Below are 21,364 nucleotides of genomic sequence, written 5' to 3'. Positions count from 1 at the left end.
GTATCGATTATCGTGAGCTGAATAAGCTTACAGTAAAGAATAGATATCCGTTGCCACGAATTGACAACTTGTTCGATCAATTACAAGGTGCTAGCTGGTTCTCGCGGATAGACCTTCGATCGGGCTATCATCAGTTAAAAGTGAAAGAGGCAGACATTCCTAAAACAACGTTTCGAACGCGGTATGGACACTACGAGTTCCTCGTAATGTCGTTCGGTGTAACGAATGCTCCCGCGGCATTCATGGACATGATGAATAGGGTATGTCGGCCGATGTTAGATAAGTCGGTTATCATTTTCATCGACGATATACTAATTTATTCGAAAAGCGAGTCTGATCATGCTAGGCATCTGAGGGAAGTGTTAGAAGTTTTGAAAGATGAGAAACTGTACGCCATGTTCTCGAAATGTGCGTTCTGGTTGCGTGATGTGCAGTTTCTAGGTCACATAATCAATCTCGAGGGGGTCACTGTGGACCCAGCAAAGATCGAGGCAATAAAAATCGCCTGAGATAGGTAGTTTCTTAGGGTTGGCTGGTTATTATAGGAGATTCATCCAAGGTTTCTCCAAGATAGCCGCACCGTTGACCGTATGACCCGAAAGACTGTAGTGTTCAATTGGGGTAAGTTCCCGGAAGAGGCGTTTAAGGAATTGAAGAAGAGGCTCACGCAAGCTCCAATTCTTGTTCTACCCGACGGTAACGAGGATTTAGTAGTTTGTGCTGACACTTCGCATCAAGGGTTAGGTTGCGTGTTAATGCAACGAGGGAAGGTTAGAGCTTATGCGTCTAGACAATTGAAGGTGCATGAAAGTACGTACCCGACGCATGACTTAGAGTTAGCAGCTGTAGTACATGCTCTTAAGATTTGGAGACATTATTTGTACGGTACTAAGTGTACTATCTATACGGATCACATGAGTTTGAAATACTTCTTCGAGCAAAAGGAGTTGAATATGAGACAAAGAAGATGGTTAGAGTTGATTAAAGACTATGACTGTGAAATCAAGTATTACCCGGGAAAGACTAATGTAGTTTCTGACACCTTAAGCAGGAAGAATGAAGAAGTAATAGCGACCGTGAAGTCTTACAAGCTAATTGTCAACTCAGATCTCTTTACAGAAATCAGCAAGGTCCAGACAGAAGTACTTACAGATGAAGGGTTGATGAAGAAAGAGAGGATTTATGGTAACACACTGAGTTGATTGATAATACACAAGGTGAAAAGATCATATTCGATCGAATGTGGATTCCACGACATGGGAATCTCAGAAGTCGAATCCTAGACGAGGCTCATAAATCATGATACTCGATTCATCCATGATCTAACAAGATGTATCAAGACTTGAAGAAAGATTATTAGTGGCCAGGTATGAAGAATGAAGTAGTTGATTATGTCAGCAAGTGCTTGACTTGCTTACAAGTTAAAGCAGAACACCAGAAACCGTATGGGAAGATGCAGCCCTTGGAAATACCCGAGTGGAAATGGGAACACATCACCATGGATGTCATAACTAAGCTACCGCATACAGCTAAGAATCATGATACCATTTGGGTGATTGTGGACCGTTTGACTAAGAGTGCTCACTTTCTGCCTATACGAAAGGCCATCTCGTCAGAAACATTAGCGAATGTGTTCATTAAAGAAGTCGTAGAGAAGCATGGAGTACCGTTGTCGATCGTATCCGACAGAGATACCCGTTTTACTTCTCGATTTTGGAAGAGGTTCCATGAAGCAATGGGAACGAGATTGAACATCAGCACGGCGTATCGTCCTCAAACAGATGGGCAGTCTGAGTGGACTATCCAAACCCTTGAGGATGTGCTACGTGCTTGTGTGTTAGACTTTGGAGGAAGTTGGGATGATCATCTTCACTTAGCATAATTTTCTTACAACAGCAGAACTCCCGTATGCTGGGGAGAGATTGGTCAGAAAGGATTGATAGTCTGAAAGTTGTGCAAGAAACCTCCTCGAGGTTTGATCAAATAAAGGCAAGGACGAAAGCTGCTCAAGACCGTCAAAAGTCTTATGCCGATAAGCGATGACGACTAATTGAGTTTAACGTTGGCAACAACGTGATGCTTAAGGTCTTGCCATAGAAAGGTATCATTCGTTTAAGGAAGAGAGGAAAGTTGAGTCCGTTTAAGATCATTGCTCGTGTAGGTGAAGTGGCGAATAAGCTCGATCTACCTGCAGAACTGGAGGGGATTCACTCTACCTTTCACGTTTCTCACTTAAGGAAATGTCTCGTCGACGACACGTCTCACGTGACGTTGATGGACATAGACGTAGATGAGCGATTGAATTACATTGAGCAACCAGTTGAGTTCGTTGACCGTAAGGATAAGCAACTTCGTCAAAAGGTTATTCCACTAGTTAAGGTGATTTGGAAACACCGTAAAGGATCCGATGCAACATGGGAAGCATAGGAGGATATGCATAAGTTCTACTCGCAGTTGTTTATGTAATAGATAGGTTTCGGGGGCGAAACCTTTTTAAGGGGGAGAGACTTGTAACGTCCTCATTTTGATAATAATAAATAAAGTATTTCGAGTTTATTTTAGTTGTCGTGTCGAGAGAAGTCAATTAAATTAATTAAATATTTTAGGAGAATGGATAAAGTTAATAGAGGCTAATGGACTTAAGGATAATTATAGGCCTAAAAGCCTTTGGGCTTTCCCTATTTAAACCTCTAAAAAAACCCTAAATCATCCTTATCCTCATCATTTCACCGTCATCCTCCCAATCATTGTCACACATTGCCATACACACACAAAAATCTCCTGTGCACCAGCATTCCAAATTCATCCATCCAAATACTCAAGATCTAACCAATCAATATATAAGGTAAATATTATGTTTAGTTTCATTTAATTTCCTTATTAAGATTTATAACATACGAATAAACGAAATCTGAAAAGTTTGTAACAAAACGAGCCAACACGAATTAATCTTAGTGAACCGAATAAGAAAGATAAGTCTTCGGTTATGGATGTAACTCGAGTTCGTAGTTACTGACGGAACGAAACCCGAACCCCCAACCTGTTCGGCCATGGTTAAATTCGAACCCGAAAGCTTGAAACATAAACCAACAAAAGTTGAACCCAGGTCTGAACCGCGATGGACTGGGTGGGTCTTGTGTCCGAACCCTTCAACTGGCTCTTTTAACCGCGAGATCTGAACCCAAGCTTCAACAACCGAATCTTAAGGACCCGAGCCCGGGGTGCGAGGGTAGGTTCGACGGACGGCTCGCGAGGTATGAGTCGCACAACCGTGCGAATCATTCCTGTAAAAGGATTCGCACGAGTCGTGCGGATGGTTGTCGGAGAAAATTCGCACGCCATGCGGATGGTTGTCGAAGAAAATTCGCACGCCATGCGAATGATTGTCGGAGAAGAATTCGCACGCCAAGTGAATGGTTGCCGAAAAAGAATTCGCATGCCATGCAAATTGATTGGCATGCGAATTGTTCTGAGAGAATCGATTCCGTGCGAATCGATTTGAGGCGACCCAAACCTCGTGTGAAGCAAGCTCTGTGCAACTCAGTTAGCCTATGCTCAGACCTAGTCCAGCTCCTCCTCATCGACCATGGTGACCGGAACCTGGTGGCAGGAAATCTAAAGGGGGCGGCGACGGTGGTCTTGTAGAGAATGAGAAAGGGGAAGAAGATGAATGAAAAGAGGGTAGGTGGGGAACGTTGAGGTCACGGGTTATATAATAATAATAATAATAATAATAATAATAATAATAATAACAAGTTATTAATAATAAATAATGATAAGAGTGCAATGTGGATACAAGAACTTGAATGAACCCGAACCCGAGACCCGACTCGACTTGAACCCGCAACCCGACTCGCTAGGGACCTTACCACGTATGTTCGTTAAAGAAACCGTGAACGTATTGGTTTGTTAGAATAATAAAGTTCATGTTCACTAAAGGTTAATGATGCAAACCAATAATAAAATAAGGATTAAAGTATATTAAATTAATATGAACGGGTAAAGAAGGTTACATGCCGGTTCAGTTAACTTAAAAGTTAACCCCGTTAACTTAATAAAATAAGTAAAAAGGCAAATATAGAGATTAATACGTGTGTTATTATCAGTTAGTCGGGCACAGTTGAAGAAAGGAATTACTATTAATTCAGAGAGAAATCGACTGCAGGTGAGTTCTAGCCCCTTTCTCTCTGACGTTTTTCGGGGCTGTGCGCATACTCCGATGTGACAGTTAAAATACTTATCCTAAGTGATAAGTATAAGATACGTGTATGATTGTGCGTTGATTATTATTATTATTATTATATGATGATTATATGAATGAATATGTATATACATAAGACATGTAAAGTAGGCACGTATGATGTGAAAGTATGGATAGTTGATGGGACATGTATGGATGTATGGTTAAGCAAGACGAAGGGATCAGACCCTAATAATATCTGAGATGACAGGGACCAGACCCTAATAATATCTGAGATTGAGATAGAGGGACCAGACCCTAATAATATCTGAGATAGTAGGGACCAGACCCTGATAATATCTGAGATTGAAAAAGCAGGATAGTTTACGGTATACCATAGGGAGAGTATGAATGAAAGTATGTAAATACGTATGCATGTACGTAATGTATGCATGAATGAGTAATAGTAAGTAATGTATGTAATACGTATCTACGGACACGTAGAAGCATGACTATGAATGTATGTTAATTGATTATCTAGATCTCACTCAGCGTAGCTGACTTTTAGTTTGCACGCAGACAAATAGGATGAGACAAGTTGCATGAGGGAGACACGTGGCAAATAAAAGAAGACTGGCATTGAAGAAAAGAAGAGTCACTTGTTATTTATATTTAATGTTTAAGACTTATGTTATTTCGGTTTTGTCACACCCCAACCTACGGTGGAATATGTCGGGGCGCGACATAATTGTGTCATTGCTCAAAAGACACTAAAGTATAATACACGTGTCAATATCTAAATTATTCATTTCATATATGAAGTACGCAAAGCACAACATTGTCTCAAAAGAAATAAACATTACAAATGAAAAATAATTAATTCATCTAAAAGTCTTTATCCGTCACGCAACCTGAAGTCCAACTATTCTTTAACTCTTTTTCTTCACCTAATATAGCTACCTGCGCCATGTTTGAAAATATGTAGTTTGTCAACATAAAGTTGAGCAAGTAATCATGGTTTTTGAATATATATAATATTAAAATGACAATTCCTTGCGATAAATATGAACTACTACAACTAGCAAAACAATAAATATAATAATTGTCTTTTCACTCGAATCACATAGATAACGAGCTACTCCGATGGCGTATGATCATACTAATGAGGATGGGGATGAGATACCAACCACCAAAACATAAAATAAACACATAGTCACATTGCACGTATAACTAATTGAGTAATATCATATAACGCAAATAATGGAATTGTAGTAAAATAAAATCATTGAGTTGTGAACGCATAACGCCCCCAAAATATAAAACGGTAAAAAGGGGGATGTGAATTACTTACTTTATAGGTGGATTAATGAGGATGAGATAATAATAAAAGTGCGGATGGACACGTTCAAGCCTTCGAGATACGTCAACAAAAATTCGCTAATTGTTAATGATAGTATTAATAAATGAGGAAAAGAATTAATAACAATTTGAGATTTGATGAGATATTATTAGTTTCAACGTCATTATTGTATTTTAATCGCTTTGAAATATTTGGGAGTCGTTTAGGGTTTAGATGCATTATTTATTATTATTATAATTAAGATTATTATTATTTGGTAAGCGATATATTTTATCCATATTTATATTTTCAAGTAAATGAGTTTTATTAATACTAACCGATATTAAGTATTAATAACATTATATATATGTTTAATGAAACATTAATATTAATTATTTAAAAAATATATATATTCATATGGAGAAAATTATTCGGATGTTTAAGCTAGATAGATTTGGAAAAAAAATATAAGTAAATGAATAAATAACTAAATAAAATAATATTCGTTTTATAGTATTATGTGTATGTAAGTGTATAAAAATATATATATGTATGTTTATGTGTATATATGTATACATACTTATAGATAGGAACAATATGACACGAAGCCATGGCCAAAATAATACCTCTTAGGTTCGGTTTCACTAAAATAATGTTTATTTATTGTTATATTATGATTAAAATGTTAAAAACAAAAGAAATTAAGAAAACATAAAACCGGGCCTAGGAGGGATCGAATTCGGCTCCCAGGCCGGTTCAGGCCTTAACACGCATAGACAGACCAACAGACCAGGCTTCTCAATTGTTAATATCTTGGAAACTATTAAATAAATAAACAGGTTCAGTTGTTCATATCTATTTACATAAATCCTAGCTCTTAAATCCATTGATTCGTTCAGTGTATGTTAAAATTGTTTTGGGGGTTTTGTTAGACGATGAAAAACGATTTGAGTGCATATTACAATTACCTGATACGTTAAAGGATTAAGGGTGGTCGGCGAGTTAGGGTTTCGGCCAAGGCGTGATATCAACTGGTCACTGACGGCTTCCTATGGTGGAATTAGGTTAGGGCTTTGAGTTGAGAGGTTAAGATGAATGTGTGTGCAGATTAAATTGAGTTTTCGACGTGTATTTATAGTGGTTTATGGTTAAGGGCAGCCGCGGGTTCAATATACACGATTAGCTGTCAATTGGTTATCAAATACCATGTTTAAAGTGTCGGTGGGTTCGTATTTTAGTGGGGAATCATCTTGGTTAAGTCAATTCCATGATTTAGGGCGAAAAATCCGAGTTACAATGGTAGGAGCAAGGGGTGTCGGCTGTGAGCTTGGAGGGAAAGAAGAAGATGAAAAATTTTAAACATTATTTGCGATTAGGCCCCTACCCAATAGAGGTGGATACACTTTTGGGTTAAAAGTTAGTTAGGCGCATATTTTGTATATCTTTGATAGTTAAAATCAAATAAATAATTAAATAAATAAACAACATTAAAAAGAAAATGGGCCGGGTTTTAAGGTTCGAAATTTAACGAATGTTACTGGTTTAAGACAAAGTATTTATGCTATGTATGAATGGTTGACTTTTATTTCCGCGAAATGTTTTAATTAACTTTGATTTTCCGAATTATGTGAATGAGTAAATTCAACCAGCGTGAAAGTAGGGTACCCAGGATCGGGGCCTTACAATTTTTTTTTAATGAAAGGTCTTTCGAAAAACATACACAATGCAGACCTAAACGTATGTGCGTGGTCTGCACGGCGCAGACAAAAGAGGTCAAGAAGATCTTTTCTGAAAAAACAAAACCCTCTTAATTTTTTTTGTCAATGAGCTTTCGTTCAACTAACATCGTAAGGATAGTGATTTTTTGGGCTGAAGACTGCAAAGTCTCAAGTTCGAATCCGATTTCAATCGAGTTATGTCGCAATGGGCCTTTGGGAGGCGGGTTTTCCCTGAAACAGAAGATGACAAGCTTGAGCTACCCAACGTTGTTTGCGATTGCGGACGCATGGGGTCACATCTTGCTATTGGATTAACCTGAGTAGTTGCTTTATTTGTTGGTAGTTTTGATTTGGTATGAACTAATATGCCCCATTGTCGTCACCAACCATATGTGTTTCCATGAACACGTGCGATTGATTCTCAGCTACAGTTCGGGTAGGGCGGGTTTCAGTTCGGGTCACCGATGGCATTTAGTGCTCTTTCTCATTTCCAAATTGAACTACTGCTAGTTATTTTTTTTTCTTTTTGTTTTAGGTTTAAAATTTTTTAATTTTAATTAGTTTTGGGGTAAGCTTTTTACATCTAAATAGGCTTAAAGCCGCATACAGTTTAACTTTTATGGGCTTAACATTTATATTAGATGTTTATATAACTATATGTATATGTATTAATTGGATTTCATTTGTTATATTAGATACACTATCTTTAGAGCCCGTGTTATACACGGGATGATCCAAATTATAAAATTACAAGTAAAGCAAATAATTACATAACGTATATGAGAAATGTATTACATCTATGCTTGTATCTATGTGTGTATAAATTAATTTTATTTATATCACAAAATGATTTTTTTAATGAACTTAATAAAAAAATGTACGTGCAGAAACGTACCCTAGAACGCTCTTTCTATTGAAAATTTAATTCTCAATGTCATATATTTTCATTCTCAATGTCATATATGTATGATTGAAAGAATTTTGGTTATTAACCAATTTCAGGAATAAGACTTCTCATACAATAGTAGTTCTAACCACTCAGCCTAAATACAAAATAAGTGTTACCTTTATTGATATATTTATTAATTTACCACCCATCGAAAGAAATGAGGAACATCAAATTGTAACGAGGGATATTCTTCAAGAACTACGTTTTTCTAAGCTACACAATGAAAAAGATTTTGATAAGTTTCAGGGAGCTTATCGACTTTGTCATAATGACAACATAAAGAATAGTATGTTAACCCATTCAATTTTGTGAATATTTTGCTTCATTTGAGCATAGTTTTGCATGACATGCTTCCCATACAACGTTCTGATCACCATTGAAGGAAAATTTAATGCTTACACAAATATTTCAAATTTGATAAAAATTAGAAGCATTGATAGGCCTGGGGGTGACGTGCCGAAAGTGTTCGTAATCTTTTCTTAAATTTTAATAGTCTACGGAAAAATAGTCAATTTGACAAATCCTGAACCTTTTGATTATTTCCAAAAAAGCGCTTGAAAATAATTTTGAAACCCGAATCATGTTTAAAATTCTAACTTTCATCTGTTTGACATTTTCAAGCCAACACTTTAAACCCGTAATAAATTTGATGACAAATCTATTTGCATTTTTAAACTTTTAAAAATACTCAATTTTCCCATTTTTGATTCGTAACAAATTTTGATCTAAATGTAGTTAACTTGTACCAAACAATCTAGACCAACTTTTGACCCATAAAAATCAAATTTAAGTTCCACAAAAAACCTGAAACAATCCTCGATAAAAAAACTAAGAAATTAAATATTGTCGAAGCACGAAACGAATCTAACCTGATCCAAGGCGATGCTTCCACGGATTTTCGAGATGAACGAACCACGTCTTGATCTTCTTCATCCTCGGCTGCGCCTGAGACCTGCAATGCTATGAGACCTGCGATGGCTTTTCTGGGGGCGTGGAGGCGACTGCTAAGATATCCTGAGGATTTCTTGTTCACAGACACAAAAAGTGGTGGTGGCTCTTACTGAGCATGACCCCCTGATAAGGAGGTGGAGACCTCCTTATATAGAGTCTCATGGCCACCATCATGGTACCCTAATGGGCCTAGCCCAGTTAGGGTTACCTCCACAAAACCCCCTCGGCCCAAAAACAAATGTATTAGCCCATATAATAAAATAAGCCAAACATAATAGATTTAGGGTCGTAGAACCGGGTTTTAGTACCATACCCCTACAAGCCCCCCCAAGTCCAGTGTTGCTCCTGGGCGCGCAAGCGTCTAGGTGGAGCGCTGGACTTTATAAGGTGTGAGGCGATTTTTTCCCTTTTCTTTGGCCTTGTCTTATTGTCTGAGTTTTGAGAGGTTTTCTTCATGATGGTGACATGTTGTAATAAAAGCGAGTTATAATAATAATGGAGCTGGCGCGAGAAGCGACTTACGAGCTAAAATAATAAGAATGCCTGCGCGCGAGAGGCGTCTTACGAGCCTAATAATAAAGCCTGCGCGCGAGAGGCGTCTTATGAGCTTTGAGAATAATAATTGAGCTGGCGCGTGAGGCGACTTACGAGCTGTAATAATAAAGAAGCTGGCGCGCGAGGCGACTTACGAGCTTGTAGAATAATGAAGCTGGCGCGTGAGGCGGCTTACGAGCTTGTAGAATAATGAAGCTGGCGCGTGAGGCGGCTTACTAGCTTGTAGAATGATGAAGCTGGCGCGTGACGCTATTTACGAGCTGTAAAATAATAAAGAAGCTGGCGCGCGAGGCGACTTACGAGCTTGTAGAATAATGAAGCTGGCGCGTGAGGCGGCTTACAAGCTGTAAAATAATAAAGAAGCTGGCGCGCGAGGCGACTTACGAGCTTGTAGAATAATGAAGCTGGCGCGTGAGGCGGCTTACGAGCTTGTAAAATAATGAAGCTGGCGCGTGAGGCGGCTTACGAGCTTGTAGAATGATGAAGCTGGCGCGTGAGGCGGCTTACGAGCTGTAAAATAATAAAGAAGCTGGCGCGCGAGGCGACTTACGAGCTTGTAGAATAATGAAGCTGGCGCGTGAGGCGGCTTACAAGCTGTAAAATAATAAAGAAGCTGGCGCGCGAGGCGACTTACGAGCTTGTAGAATAATGAAGCTTGCGCGCGAGGCGTCTTACGAGCTGTGAAAGTAATAAAGGCCTGCGCGTGAGGCGACTTACGGGCTGTAAGAATAATAACAGCTTGCGCGCGAGGCGTCTTATGAGCTGTGTGAATAATAAAGCCAGCGCGTGAGGCGACTTACGGGCTGTAAGAATAATAACAGCTTGCGCGCGAGGCGTCTTATGAGTTGTGTGAACAATAAAGCCAGCGCGTGAGGCGACTTACGGGCTGTAAGAATAATAACAGCTTGCGCGCGAGGCGTCTTATGAGCTGTGAATAATAAAGCCAGCGCGTGAGGCGACTTACGGGCTGTAAGAATAATAACAGCTTGCGCGCGAGGCGTCTTATGAGCTGTGTGAATAATAAAGCCAGCGCGTGAGGCGACTTACGGGCTGTAAGAATAATAACAGCTTGCGCGCGAGGCGTCTTATGAGCTGTGAATAATAAAGCCTGCGCGTGAGGCGACTTACGGGCTGTAAGAATAATAACAGCTTGCGCGCGAGGCGTCTTATGAGCTGTGTGAACAATAGAGCCAGCGCGTGAGGCGACTTACGGGCTGTAAGAATAATAACAGCTTGCGCGCGAGGCGTCTTATGAGCTGTGTGAATAATAAAGCCAGCGCGTGAGACGACTTACGGGCTGTAAGAATAATAACAGCTTGCGCGCGAGGCGTCTCATGAGCTGTGAATAATAAAGCCAGCGCGTGAGGCGACTTACGGGCTGTAAGAATAATAACAGCTTGCGCGCGAGGCGTCTTATGAGCTGTGAATAATAAAGCCTGCGCGTGAGGCGACTTACGGGCTACTTTATGTCACGCGCCACGTGCAGATGTTTCATGCACGTTCGCGTAAACTTTGGTTTTGTGTCATGCGCCACGCGCAGATGTTGCGTGCGCGTGCGTGTAGATTGTGACATGTGCTAGCATGTGATGCGTAAGCATGTGATGCGTAAGCATGTGATGCGTAAGCATGTGTAATATGCGTGAGCATATGTGATGCATGAACACATGGTATGAGGATTCCCAACCCCTAAGTTTGGCGTGTAGCCATATGGGATCTTAGGAGGATTCTCAACCTTGCAGTTTGGCATGTGTAATATGCGTGAGCATATGTGATGCGTGAACACATGGTATGAGGATTCCCAACCCCTAAGTTTGGCGTGTAGCCATATGGGATATTAGGAGGATTCCCAACCTTGAAGTTTGGCGCGTAGCCATATGGGATATTAGGAGGATTCCCAACCTTGGCGCGTAGCCATATGGGATATTAGGAGGATTCCCAACCTTGAAGTTTGGCGCGTAGCCATATGGGATATTAGGAGGATTCCCAACCTTGGCGTTTGGCGCGTAGCCATATGGGATATTAGGAGGATTCCCAACCTTGGCGCGTAGCCATATGGGATATTAGGAGGATTCCCAACCTTGAAGTTTGGCGCGTAGCCATATGGGATATTAGGAGGATTCCCAACCTTGAAGTTTGGCGCGTAGCCATATGGGATATTAGGAGGATTCCCAACCTTGAAGTTTGGCGCGTAGCCATATGGGATATTAGGAGGATTCCCAACCTTGGCGCGTAGCCATATGGGATATTAGGAGGATTCCCAACCTTGAAGTTTGGCGCGTAGCCATATGGGATATTAGGAGGATTCCCAACCTTGGCGCGTAGCCATATGGGATATTAGGAGGATTCCCAACCTTGAAGTTTGGCGCGTAGCCATATGGGATATGAGGAGGATTCCCAACCTTGGCGCGTAGCCATATGGGATATTAGGAGGATTCCCAACCTTGAAGTTTGGCGCGTAGCCATATGGGATATTAGGAGGATTCCCAACCTTGGCGCGTAGCCATATGGGATATTAGGAGGATTCCCAACCTTGAAGTTTGGCGCGTAGCCTGATGCGCGCATGCACGGCGTTAGAGTGATGACTCGCAAGTGCGTGTGCATGGCGGAGGTCTCTTGCGCAAAACCCAGATGGTGGATTCCACGGCGGCACATGCACGGTTGCGGAGTGAGAACCCCCGAGCGTGCGTACATGGCGGCGGAAGTCTAGTAACTTCTGGATCTGCAATTTAAGAGTCAGATCTGCAACTTTAGACCTAAAATCCAGGTTTGTAATCTAGACCTAGATCCGTAAATCAGATCTGGACAGATCTGAAGATTCGGAGCAGATTTAAAACCATCACAGATTCGGAGATCCTGAATCACAGATTTACAGATTCGGAGATCTGATCATTCGAATCACGGATTTTCCTTCTTGCCCAGATCTGGAAGCCTCTTTTTAGATCTATGGATCTTTTTGAGCTTTAAATAGAACAAGCTTTGAAGCCTTTTTTTGTAAACTTACAGATCTGCGTTTTTCTTGGGAGAGATCTGACAGCCGAGATGAAGATCGAAGGGCAGTTCGTTGCCGTCCCACGGATGGCGCCAATGTCGAAGCACGAAACGAATCTAACCTGATCCAAGGCGATGCTTCCACGGATTTTCGAGATGAACGAACCACGTCTTGATCTTCTTCATCCTCGGCTGCGCCTGAGACCTGCAATGCTGTGAGACCTGCGATGGCTTTTCTGGGGACGTGGAGGCGACTGCTAAGATATCCTGAGGATTTCTTGTTCACAGACACAAAAAGTGGTGGTGGCTCTTACTGAGCATGACCCCCTGATAAGGAGGTGGAGACCTCCTTATATAGAGTCTCATGGCCACCATCATGGTACCCTAATGGGCCTAGCCCAGTTAGGGTTACCTCCACAAAACCCCCTCGGCCCAAAAACAAATGTATTAGCCCATATAATAAAATAAGCCAAACATAATAGATTTAGGGTCGTAGAACCGGGTTTTAGTACCATACCCCTACAAATATGATAAACTTTGTTACGCTTGAAAGTGATTGATATATACTATCCTTACATTTTAACATATATTTAGTTTATTAAATTAACCAAAAAATAAATTGATAGATTTAAAGCATATATATATAATTTATAAATTTATATGACAATTTACAATAATAATAGATAAATTGATAGATTTTAAAAAAATGGATCAACTTTTAAGCATATATTTATAATTTAATGATTAAAAAATTACTTTGTAAAATGAAAGCATATTCGAATTTTGTTTTTCTTTATAATTTTCAACAATATACATGGTACAATATGTTAATGATAACATTTGAAATTATATTATTTTCAATCTTTGGCACACATGGTGAAATTCGAAAATCAACAATAAACCATGTTTTGTCACCTAACCGCTAATCGCTGCACCTCTGTCCGTTGCCCGCTGCCGTTGCCTTTGTGCACCGCCAACGTCCGGTCTCGTTTGGTCATCTAGCAAAGTTCGTTAATCTTCGGTGTCTCAACCGGCCAATTATTAACCGAGGTAAAATTAAATATTGTCATTTAGTTTTATATTTAATTTGGTTGGTTTCGTATCGTACTTGTATTGTCTGTAACCGGATCCTGTATGGTTCCACAAAGTGATGATTACTCGTTTATTTATTCCTGTCCATGATCATTTTAATGAGATTAGTACTTATGAAACCATAATTAAACCGGGTTTAAATGTTAAACCATTGACTGTGGAATATATAGTAAAATAATATAATATTTATTTTTATAAAAATGTATAGATATAATATAAATAGAGTAACAAAAGGAAAGTGAATAATATTGATCTATTACATATCTTAGGGTCAATTAAAATCTTAGTTTTGGAGGGAAAATAATTATGAGAATTAACCAAAAGATACAAGTGTAAACAATTATTTTACATTATTAGAATAGGTAGATTTTATTCTTAACATGAAAACAGTGAGAACCAATTTGATGTTATTATTAGGTTTATTTTTATAAATGTTTGTTGTTAGTTTTTGTTCGTATTTGCTAATTTTTGATTATGAGACGTTATAAGTATTTGCTTATTTATATTTTGTTATTATTATTAGATTTTTTCTTTTGCTGATATAAGTATTTGCTGGTATATGCTGTTATTATTTTGTTCTTGATTTTGATTCTTTTGTTGTAATTTTTAGGTTTTTTTCTTTGTTATTATAAATAATTGTTTATGTAGATTGGTATTGTAGCTGTTATTGTTTCTAGCGTTCTCATTTTTTTATAAATTGATATTATTTCCTACGTTCTCATGTTAAGAGTAAAATGCACATGAACCTTCCCCATATTTGTAAATGTATAAATGTATAAATTTCTAATTTTTCTTTTTTTTTTCTCATGGGTCGATCAAAATTTCATAGGTGTCGGTGTGAAAATTTTATTAAAGTCAATCGAGATTTAAACGTAGGCCATAGAACCAATGTAGGCCACCGGCGAATGCACATGCTATTAAAGTTATCTCAAAATATATTGCTATCATAATTACCTCACATTTAGCTTCTCTGAAAAAATGACGCAGTTCACCCTTTTTTAGAATAGTCTCGATATAATTTTTTCTAGAGGTTGCGAGTAGTAACGTCCAAATAATCGAAACATAAATGTACATGTTAACAAAGCTAACTCACATTTAGTTTTCTTTTATTTTGTTTTATTTTAAATTGACGTCGTTACCGTTTTCGTTATTCTAATAATATAATGTATTGCTTTATAAAATTCGGAATATAACATTGCTACCTGTTTTTTTATCTAGCATAAATTTATTTTAAAACAAAGTTGTATTCACTATAAGGTATATAAATATTTTTGTATCGTAAGCTGCAGAAAGTGTTAGCACAGTGGCGTGACAAACCGAATTGATACGTCCACAATATTGGTACTAGAGGTGGTCAAAAAAACCGGTCCTCGAACCGGTTTGCCGGTTTAAACCGGAAACCGGTTTTTAAGAAAACCGGTTTTTTGTAAACCGGTTTGACCGGTTTACAAACCGGCGGTTTATATATCGGTTACACAATTTGGAGCCAAAACCGGTTTTATAACCGGTTATAAAAAAAACCGGTTTTTTTTAATAACCGGTTATTAAAAAACCGGTTTTTTTAATAACCGGTTTTTTAAAAAACCGGTTAACCGGTTTTTTTATAAACCGGTTTTTGACCGTTATAAAAAAACCGGTTAACCGGTTAAAAACCGGTTTTTTCCCGTTGATTAACGGCCATATAGCCGTTTTTTATAAGTTTTGACCGTTTTTTTTTTTCCCCATTTTACCCCCACAAACATCTATATATAGCTTAGGTTGGGTATTGGTTAGATCACACTCGATTATACAACTCCAAACGCTCTAAACGTTTATTACATACGCGATTATTTTGTTATCTCACGCTCAATTATACCACATTACCACTCCATACGCTCTTATTTCGTAGTCGATTATCATGGCCTCCCAAAGTGCTGCTTCATCCGTCAACATGGGTGCCTCGAACACGGGAGAAACGGTCGTTCGGGTCATCCCCACGAAACGAAACCAAGATGTTTGGCAACATTTCGACCTATGCGAAATGTCTAACGGTACCCAAAAAGCTCGATGCAAACATTGTTTGAAGTTTTATGGCAAAGATGCAAACTCCACTTTAAGAGCGCATGTACAAAGGCCCTTTTGCAAGGCCTTGAAGGACGAATCGGGAAGTAGTTCGCAGCCGGAGATGACGAATCAAGGAACGGTGTTTACGTACGACCTTGAAGCGGTACGTCAAAAGTTTTCAAACTTTGTGATTCAAAATACACTTCCTTTCAACCACTTCGACAACCCTCAATTCACGGAGATGATGCAAAAGTATGTTCAACCACGCTACCAACACGTAAGTCGTTCGACCCTTAGAAGAGATTGTCTTAAAGCTTGGAAAAACGCTAAATCCGAACTAATTTCATACTTTTCAAACTTACAAACTGGTGTAAACTTAACAACGGATGTGTGGTCGGTACCTAATGGTTCGCCCGACTCATACATTTGTGTGACGGCTCATTGGGTTGACCCCGGGTCGTGGCAAATGATGAAACGAACCGTTGCGTTTCAATTGTTTGATTACCCGCACACGGGTAGAAATATTTTTAAACTCTTGGATAAAGTCATTCGACAATACAAGATTGAAGATAAAATCTTTTCAATTTCGTTTGATAACGCGTCCAACAATACGGCCGCGGTTGGCCATTTAAAATTAAAGTATAAACCTATTTGTGATGGAGCGTTTTTTCATAGCCGATGCATTGCACATATTATCAACTTGGCCGTGCAAGATGGGTTAAACGTGATCGAAACGCAAAGAAACAATTTTAAAAGAATGTTACGAGATGTTTTTAGCAACAATAAAACATTTTCAAGATACAAAAAATTTTGTGATGAAGCTAATTGTCAATGGTTGGGGCCCAATTGGGATTGTCCAACAAGATGGAACTCGACTTGTGATATGTTTGAGAAAGCCATCCAACAAAAAGAATCACTAATTGCGTTTCATCAAATAATGTCAAGTAGGGGTAAATGTGCACCGTACGATCCTAGAAACTGGTTATTGATTGAGATCGTTACGGAGGTCCTTCAAATTTTTAAATCTTGCACAACTAGTTTATCCGGGGTTTACTATCCAACAAGCCCCATTGCTTTACCAAAAATTGCTGTCATGTGCACAAAGTTGAGTGAACTTCATTGTAGGGGTGCACCTTATTTTGATATGGGTGTAAAAATGAAAGAAAAATTTAGAAAATATTTTCAACAACTACCCGCTGTTTTGACATGTGCTGCTGCGTTAAACCCTTGCATAAATGTTGGTGGTGTTGAAGCTTTAATAGAAAAAATTTGTGATGAGCTAGAGTTAAACGACGATCAAAACCCCTATTATAACCAAACTTTAAAGAATGCTTTCAACACCACCTTGTCTAACATGTATGATGTTTACCTTACAAAATACGGGTCGTCTTCCCAAATTCATGACTCGTTAAGAGCTGTTGCCCAATCCCAATCCCAAACCGACCTTGAAATGGGGATGTACTACATGATTTGGGAAGACGCCGGTAAACGTCAAAAGGTAAACACCCCAAGCAGTGAACTTGGAAGGTATGGTGGTACCAACTTTGTGAAACACATGACTCCAGATGAATTTAGAAGTCTTGATTTGCTGGCTTGGTGGAGAGGTAAGGAGGATGAGTTTCCGATCCTCGCCGCCATGGCCAAAGATTTACTAACGGTCCAAGCTTCCACGGTAGCTTCGGAGTCTGCCTTTTCTGTTTCTGGCAGGGTTATATCGATTAGGAGGACTCGACTCACTCCACCAGCTGTAGAGATGTCTATTTGCTACAAGGATTACTTGGACGCTTTAGATAGGGCACAACATCAACGCTCACTCGAGGGGGAAATGGACTATGAGGCGGGCTTGTATGAAGACGAGGTCAATCAAGGACACACTCAACCAATGACCGATGAAGAAGCCGCGTACGACGATTACCTAAGGAATAGCTCGGGATCGGGTAGCGATGAAAATAATGAGTAAGAAACAGCAAGTTGTTAATGTAATCGTGTCTAAGCATTCTTTAATGTTTGTATTTTTGAGTTACGAATATGCGATAACGATTTAATGTTTGTATTTTTAATGTAAAAGCTATAAATGAAAGTTATGTATTTTTTAGTTACGAATATGCGATAACGATTTAATACTTGTAGTTACCGGTTTGCCTTGTAGTTACCGGTTTGTTTATACTGTGAAAAATAATGGTTATTTAAAAAAAAAAAAAAAAAAAAAACCGGTTAGCCGGTTAGACCGGTTATTAAAAAACCGGTTTATTAACCGGTTCTAACCGGTTCACAAACCGGTCGTAACCGGTTTGACCGGTTATGGTTTTCATGCACAAAAACCGGTTATTAACCGGTCCGGTTATTAACCAAACCGGTTTTTTTCCAGGACGAAAAAAACCGGTCCGGTTAATAACCGAACCGGTTTTTTTAAAAAAACCGATTTGTGCACCTCTAATTGGTACCATGACGTTTCCAACATAATAATATCGGTACCAGTATCGTACCATATTCGTTTTATGCTTTTGGTGTTGTGTGTGAGTGGAGTCATGCTCGGACTTCAACTTCAACCTACGTTGCACCAAAACGCCAAAGGAGGTGGAGTCCCCGTCCCGGGGATGTGCCGGGGACAAAAACGCCGGCGAAACGCCACCGAAAGGTTTCTCGGCCGTTTCCGAAAATTGGGGACGGGATGTAATACGTATTTGGGCTTTAGGTACGGCGTCTTTGAAGTTTCCGAAACGGAGATTCCGGCGCTGGAGCAGTAGGAAGAAGAAGGAAGAAGATACTGACGGCTGTTAATTTTTTTTAGGTTTTTAGGTTTAAACTAATTTTAGGTTTTTTAACATTTAACCCCTTTATGTTTTGTTTGTATGAATTTAATCCTTAAAACTTTAAACTTTTACATTAAAAGGTGTTTTTTTTAATCTAGTCTCTCTAGGTTTGTATATTTCATTTGTAACCCTAGATTTTAACTAACTTATAGATTTTAACTAACTTATTCAATTCTTAAAACAATATATATATATATATATATATATATATATATATATATATATATATATTGGACTTTGTTTAATATATTTGTATTTTTTTTATATTCTTTTTTGCCGTACCGTTGTCGTAACCGTATATTGGATTTTTGATTTTTGCCGTTTCCCGTACCCGTAACGTCCCCGTATCCTGGTCCCGTACCCGTTCTCATGCTACTTAGACAGTTACTGCCTAACTTCATGCTTAATTGTGTTCATTAGTTTTAAAGGCAGTTTCTTGTGACAGTTTTGATCAATTGATATTTTTTGGAATGACCTGTTTTGCGGGGCCTAATTTACATTGTTTGACCAGATACATAGCTTAAAACAAGTGTCCGTCCGTTAACCCAATACCCTTAACAACGATTAATTATAATGATGACAAGCGCACACAAGTAATTTCAAGAAAATAACCTTAGAAGGACAACAATTGAGATTTGTGATCAATGCCATTGAGGATGAAAGTTCCACTCATGGGCACAAATTGTTGTGTAATAAGCTACACGCAATTAAAACTTAAATTACATTAACTTGTTTGTTTAGTAATAAACTGTTTCGCTTATCAAAACGGTTTATCTAATTATTTAGAAGTTGCTTATACCAATCCAATCTGTTTGTTTCAAAGCGCACTAAGCAATCCCAAAGAAGGAACATCCCATAAAACCTAATGTTTGACTATACATGTTGTACTTTTATAGAATAGATAGATATCTAAAATGCCCTCCAATTTAATAAAAAGCATCACAAAACTTTATGCCAAAAATCAAGTCAAAGCGGGGCATGTCAGGTTGACAACCAACATTTTTTGTCCAAATTTTTATAAATAGTTTGCCATGTGATTGTCAACTACGAAAACAAAACTCATAGTACAACAACGCTACAATACGATTTGGGTTTTTTTTAAAAAATAAACTTTAAGATACTACTGATTTCCTTTTCAGCAATATTATTCAAGTTTTTCATTAAGGCCACCAAGTACGCATCTTGTTGCATAAGTGAGTGAAAACTGACATCTCTATTATAAATAAAAAAACAGCAAGTGAAATAACCTTGATAACTTCCTGTGATGCAACTCCACCAAAATAAGCTGCAACTGTGTGTAACTCAGCAGCACCATAAGGACACATTTCATTCATAAGGTCTTCCGTCAAAGTGGACCCGTTGCACCCCAAGTCGCTAAGAAGACCAACTGCTGTAGTTTTTAATCTTGATATATCCTCATCCATTGCCCTGTACAAATACTACTAGTACAATTAATATATGTATGGCATTGATAGGTAGTAATGGAATGATGAAGATGGATGTTACCCATCAAACTGCCCAGGGAAAGCATTATAGTTAGCTGAAAATCGATCAGCAGCTCGAAGCAAAATATAGAATCCCACAGCGACACTGCAATTAACAGTTAGTAACAACTAATGAATAATAATAACAATTAACATTTTTCGAGGCTATGAATTTATGTTTGTGTTCTCAGTGTTGTTGAATGTAATGAATTTGGGTTTAAAATTAAATAATATTTTAAAACCAAATTATAAATTAAAGATGAGGGGGCATTTATTCATGTTACTAATACCAGGACTATTCAGGAATTATTTAGATTTTAGGCTACATTAGAGATGATTTATGTATCGTTTTGCATACCATAGGGACAAAATATAATTTACTCATAACAATAATCAAGCATAAACATCAATAAGCAATTTCCTTTTCCTTTCTTCTATATTTTCCCTAATGAAAATACGATAAGATAAAAAGTAATTAGAATACCTCTATTCCTCATCAGTTAGGTACTTTTGCAACTCCGTTTTAAAAACTGGAGAGTTAAACTCTTCCTCAATGAGTTTATATCTGCATACCTGGAAAATGAAGCAACAATTTACATATAGATGAGGTCAGAAATCTACCATGCTTATACACAGATCATACATAGAGACGTGAGAGGTGGTATTTGAGATATCTTACTAAATGTAAATACGTACTGTGAGTTTTCTTACATTCTTATAGAAGCTTTTTATGACCGCTTTGGAAATGCTATATGGATCTCTGCCAATTCTTTTCAATATATTTCTAACACGTTGCTCAACCACAAGAAAATCAGCTTCAGCTTTGGCCTGATAGAGTTTTGTAGGTTTACATATAACCTAGAATAGAATTGTCAACACGTCTTGTTTAATGAAAAAACATCATGTGGTAATAAGAAAGGAAACTATATGTGGGGCCACACTATTAACTTTCTTCATAAGGTTACCAATATATTTAAATTACTATATAGGCCATTCATGCCTAATAAAGAAAATCCATCAAACTTTTTGGGAAAACAAATATACCCTTGTATTGATCCAACAAAAAACAACAATTTGATATAAAAACGTTACTTTATAGTATGTATCTGCTTTCATTCATACTAAATTAAGTCAAAAACATGTCTACTGAATAAGAACAATCTATATTTTGAAGAGGTTGTTTTTGGTCAATTTCCAGCATGTTTTTAAGCGTATAAACAATAGTAGTCAAAGGCGCTCAAGCAAAAAGCTT

General features: G+C 38.2%; 1 pseudogene; it reads right to left on the bottom strand.

Annotated features, from left to right (window-relative positions):
• Positions 1-19,241: 19,241 nt before the first annotated feature.
• LOC143603624 (NEDD8-activating enzyme E1 regulatory subunit AXR1-like) lies at positions 19,242-20,970 on the bottom strand (annotated as a pseudogene).
• Positions 20,971-21,364: the final 394 nt, after the last annotated feature.

Source organism: Bidens hawaiensis, unplaced genomic scaffold (genome assembly GCF_021521415.1).
Source record: "Bidens hawaiensis isolate Kalapana, Puna unplaced genomic scaffold, B.hawaiensis_p1.1 tig00062303_1, whole genome shotgun sequence".
NCBI classification, from domain to species: domain Eukaryota; kingdom Viridiplantae; phylum Streptophyta; class Magnoliopsida; order Asterales; family Asteraceae; genus Bidens; species Bidens hawaiensis.
This window is presented reverse-complemented; position numbering and strand designations above follow the sequence as displayed.